Source organism: Octodon degus, unplaced genomic scaffold, assembly GCF_000260255.1.
Source record: "Octodon degus isolate 3935 unplaced genomic scaffold, OctDeg1.0 scaffold00012, whole genome shotgun sequence".
NCBI lineage: Eukaryota > Metazoa > Chordata > Mammalia > Rodentia > Octodontidae > Octodon > Octodon degus.
In genome coordinates this window covers 24,290,044-24,295,623 of record NW_004524588.1, presented here as the reverse complement: position 1 = coordinate 24,295,623, position 5,580 = coordinate 24,290,044, and the positions used below count along the sequence as shown (strand labels likewise).

The window sequence follows — 5,580 nt, the reverse complement described above, 5'->3', positions numbered from 1 at the left end:
CAGATATACCTTCTTTTACTGACTTTTCAGAAGCATTGGTTCATATATGAGATAATATAGTATATCCAATAAGAAGAGCAAAAAATGGTCCAGAAAATGTCTCCATCTTTGCTCACCACTTACTGAACACAGTGTACTCTCAGTATGCGAGATTATGAATCCTTGTCCTGAGCTTTTTGTTTGTCATGGCATATTTAAATCCTACTTCATCCTCAAATCTTCTACTCATGCTTTTCTTTTTCTTTTATCAATTTCACCCTAAAGAAATTATTATAATGCGTTTCCCTAAATCTTTACTCTTTATAAATTCCAAATTTAAGTTCATTGAGATAATTAGTATTTGCCACTCTTTGTCTCATATATTTCATTGATTTAAAATGATATTGTCTAAAAAAATCCAAACTTTTGAGTTCTGATTTGACATAATTCTGGGACCAGTTTAATACAAATTCTCCACCAGTGTTGCCTGTAAGAGGGGAAGTGAAGGAGCACATAGGAAGCACGAAGGTGTGCGTGCGCATGTCGACAGCTAGTGACGAAGACAGTCACTGTGTGCTGCAATGAGTGCTGATAAAAATAAGATTTGTAAATGCCACTAATATTTTCTGAGTCCTGCATATTTTTCATGAAATAACTAAGAATCAAAAAACTCATTTGCAAAACTGAACAGGAGGATCACTACAAGTCCGAGCTGCATAGCTAGACCCTGTATCAAATAGATAAATAAATATTTTTAATGTGAATGATAGATATGATTTTTAAGTAAGGCAAGCTAGCATAGTACAGTGGAAATAAAATATGTCAAAATTGTTTAAAAGGTGGATTCACAGAAAAGCAGCTGAGCCAGAGCATGTGAGCCACACCTGCATGTGTTTATGATTTATGTAATTATAGAGAGAACATATCTGTCCTACCTAGGTTTCTCAACTCTTAGGAAGAAATTGTGGCAGTATTTAAACAAATCTAAATTCTGTGACAATCCTCTCATTGAGAAATGTGGCATAGTCTTCTGTTTCTTCTGCACTGTTCCTTTGTGAATTATCTGTAACCAGCGAAATGCTGCAAGGACACTGGTGTGTGTATTCATTCCATTGCTAGAAAGGGTCAGTAACACATTCCTGGCTTGTCTCCTGCTCCAGCAGAGTGAGCCCACCCATAAGTCCCCCTGCATAGGGCCGGGAATGATCACCTTGGTCCAAAGCCCCACTGTGCTGACAGCTGTGTCACTTATGGGCCACATGTGGGCTACTCTGGAAATTCAGCCAGTTAGGTTCCACTGAGCATAGATCCTGTTATGTGACCAGCACTGTGTGGAAGACGCTAAGAAAGGTTACTCTGATGAGTCCTTTTACATTTTGGTCCACAAAACTGCAGACAAAACAAAATGACTTATTTTACAATATTGTGTTGGATATTTTCATTCATTAGCAGTAAGGAGAAAGATAGGGTAAAAGTAATTATGCCTCATATGGTTGTTATAAAAAATTAAGTAACTTAGTATAAAAATATCCAAGAATAATACTTGGGTCAATATTACAATGAGTAACCATCTATGCAAATAAATGTTACCTATTATAAATATACTAATGAATTTTTAATTCCTAGTAGAAATGAAAAATTCTGTATTCCCAAAATGAAATTTCAAAATATAGCACTCACTAAAATAGAAAGTTAAACCCCATTGTGTGGTTGACTCATAATACCAAAGACCCAAAATACTTTTAAGGACAGAAAGAAAAGTTCTCTATTTTAACACCTTTTGAAACCAAAAGAAAACATAGTGAACACATAAAATGACTGCAGTCTGGTTTATATTGTTTTTACACCAAAATATAATTTCTTTTTTTTTTTTGACAAAAGATGCTTATGGATTAAAAAATGCCTAGCATTAACCAGTGTAATGATTTGGCTGTATATGTTCATAGAATAATCTAATTTATAGTTTATACTGCCTTCTTAGGACATCTAGCCACTAGGTTACTTTGGAATTCTTTCTTAGAAACTTAAAGCAATTTTCAAAACTCATCTGAATATTGGGGTTCTTCTTAAGTTCTCATTTAAACTTACTTATGTGGTGGTAAGTTAGATTTACAAAATAAACTAAAATTCCTATTGGCTCTAATTAAAATATGGCAAGATAACTGAAAAATAGAACTCTGGACAAGAATTTGATGAGTAATACATGATTGCCAAAGAGGAACTTGATTTAGGGGTTCTTATCTTTAACCTGCTCTTTGTGCTTAGAGTCCAGGTCCCTCCAAATAGTTTCATCTTTAAAACTGTACAATTAAATGATCTCTGTGAGGTGCTAGAGTTTTGCATCATTTTAATTGTGTTTGGCCCATTTGGATATAAGGAGTCTCAGATTTTGAAAGTGTATCTTAAATTGGCAAAACGTGATTTAGCCAGTTTCATGTATTCTCAGCCAAATTTATGCCCATGTATGTTCCTCTCTTTTTGAGAGGTTTTATATGCTGCATCAGTTCTAGAGAAAGCCTGTAGGCTCTAAGTGGCCTCTCTGATTCCACTGGCAGAAGTAAATGCTGCTCACATTTGCTGATTGCTTTAGCACTTCTTACATTATTGGTTGACTCTGAAAGGGAATTTAGGTAGAACCCTGGAAGCATTCAGCACATCCATGAGTAAGTTTTGGGGAAGAATGATGGAAGAGTCAGAAAATTTTACTTCTAAATAAACCACACCAGTTATTTGCTATAATATGGAATAAATGAACGAGTTCCTCTCAAGTCTGGAAGAGAATGCTCATTCAGTTCTCTCCAAAAAATGAACTGCAGCTTGTGTTAGGTAACCTTTATTGATTATTATGTTCAAAAATATATTCATGTGTACACCAATAGTGCTATGAACTATATAGTGCTTTGTCCCAAAGTTGAGTTTATAAAATAATCTAAAAAGGAAAAACTTTCTTAAGACATCTTGTGCATGAAAGCTGATCAGACTGACAATATAATCAGGTTCTGATTCTAGTTCATAACTTAAGTACTGCAGGATTCTCATCAAATATTTTGTCACCTTGAACTTTACTTTTTGTTCTGCTAAATTGAGACAATCTGGTCCTTCCCATCAACTACAACATGTATTTATGAGGGGGAGGAGAATATTTCATAGGAAATATTTAAATGGAAGAGAACAAGGTTTATGGATATAGTAATAATAGCAGTAATGGGTTTTTTTTAACCTTCCAACCTTTTTTTTTTTTTTTTTCTTTTTTTTCCTTTTTAAATTCCTCTAATTGTTGAAAATATCCATCAGTTATGTGATGAGGGGAGGGACCTCAGGAAGCTAGAAAGAGGAGAGCAGGCAGGGAAGATGATGGAAACCAGGCTGAGAATTGGAGGCAAGAGAGGGTGTCTTCTACCCAGAAAAAGAGAAGAGAGTATAAAGAAGTGTCCAGATTGGCTGAAATAGCATCTCTAAAAGAAGAGAAGTAGACTCTGATTGTGTTTGCTGATTGCTTCGACCTCCGGTCTGACTGCTTCAGTGTTGAGAAAGAAACCCTCCCTCCCGCCTCTGCCCCAACTGGAGCACAGAGTCAGCAGGCATGCGATTGCTGGGAGATCAGTTGGAGGTGTCAGAGTGAACACTGCCAGGGACTTCTGGAGTGGAGGTCACTGATGAAGGGGTAGGAGCATTCTGCCAACCTCCATTAGCGCTGATGTCCTGCAGACTGTACATCTGACTGGCTGCTAGTCTGTCATTGTATCCTCCCGTCTGGCTGATAACATGAAGAAGGGTATCCACCTGTGATTGCATGTTCCCTTCAACCCGCACCAGTTGGTAACAATCCCCATTGAGTGACTGCACACACACAAACAAATCTCCAGAGTCTGACATGTTAAAAGAATGGGAAGAACCAGCGGACTTGGTAGTGGAGGGTGAGTTAGCTTGGCTTCCACAGGCTGACACACTGGTAGCAATGACAGCCGTTTTGGCAGCATAAATATTGACCGCCTCTTGAAATTTGCCTATATTCTTCTTGTACCGGATTTGCTTATTTCCAAACCAGTTTGGTAGCTGGGAGACCGTGATGCCACACTCTTGACTAGCTCTTCTTTGGCTTCCTCACTGGGGTAAAGGTTGCTGAGAGGGAAAGGCATATTCATTCAGGGTCTCCCTTGCTTGCTTGCTGAAATTCCGTCCCTTCTGCCGCACATCCAGAAACCAGGAGCGCAGGATCCTGAGGGCCTCGCACCTGCTCTACTTGAGCTGCACCTGGATGGAGCTGAGCTTGCGGTGGATGATGCTGACCATCCTCCGGATCTCCTTCGGAGAGATGGGCCTGGTTCAGCTTTGCTCGAGCTGGAGATTCGTCACGTGGGTGGTGAACTCCTTGCATGACTGCTTGTACTTCTCCAGCTCCGGGTGGTAGATTTGTCTGATCTGGGAGAGTCTGGCTCAGTAATCGGAATGCTCCCCTGAGTCGTGGGACCCGGCTCCCCTGAAGCCGCCGCCGGCCCGGCCCCATGATGCCCGCCCTTCTCGGCCCGGCCACCCCTCGGCCAGCAGCACGTTGTCTGGAGGGACCTTCAGCTGGGGTCCGTGGGCTCCTCCTCCTGCTCTCCCCGGATGCTCTACACTGCTATTTCTTTGATTTCACACAACACATTGAACAAGGCTGGCTTTGTTGTGTGGCCGTTTAGAGCTTGTTTTCTGGCCCGCGCCTCCTTCAAACTCTGGTCTGTGATGGCGATAATTTGCTGTCAAATGTCTTCGTGTCCTTCTTCCTCCCGCCCACACCCTCTGTCCCTTCGGCCCCATCCTGCAAGTGCTGGGGCAGGCCGGGGTGTGCAGCCCTCCAGGCCCCAGCGTGGGAGCGCACTGGCCTGGGCTGCTGCTCCATCTCCAAAGGCCGCGTAGCCCTCGCCCTTCCTCTTCTGCGCCTCTGCCTGGCTCCTGGGAAGCACCGGGTTTTTTATCCTTCAAGCTGTGTTCAAATCCTTCCCACCTGGAGACAAGAAATCAGAGCCGGCTTTTGGTTTTTTAGTCTGACCTCCTTTACCATAGCAGTAACGTTAATAGCGTAAAATAGTGTATAGATAGGAGACTGAGAGCATTTTACAGAATATGTGGATCTAGAAGCAGACTTTCACAGTGTAGCTTTAAATTCAAAACTAACGCTACGGGAGTGCCACGGAAGAAATCATATTGCTTCCAGGAATGTAAAATTTAACAAGAAATGGTTTGTTTTTCACTATAGAATTTTACGCATAGTTGAATGAATTTAGATTCCTATAAGAATTATGATATAGAGCAAAAGTTCCTATACTGTTAAACTTCATTATACATTACTGTTTAAGAGTTCTTGTCATTTAAGGAAGTTTAAAATTGTATCATAATTTAAACAAGAGGAAATCTTCATATCCCAAAGGGTGAAAAGTCACTGCCTTGGGACAAAGGTTTCTATTTGCCACAATAAGATATTGTCAGTGTAGCAATTTAATCAATCATTGACATTTTTTCTTCTTATTTTACCAAAGAAGTTTGAAGGTTCGTGGAGAACACAACATACTTTGGAAAACCAGTAAATGTTTAAGATATAATGTGGTGATAAACACAAGG

At 40.2% G+C, this 5,580-nt stretch overlaps 1 pseudogene; it reads right to left on the bottom strand.

Annotated features, from left to right (window-relative positions):
• Positions 1-3,579: 3,579 nt before the first annotated feature.
• Positions 3,580-4,861, bottom strand: LOC101562255 (annotated as a pseudogene).
• Between the last annotated feature and the right edge of the window lie 719 nt (positions 4,862-5,580).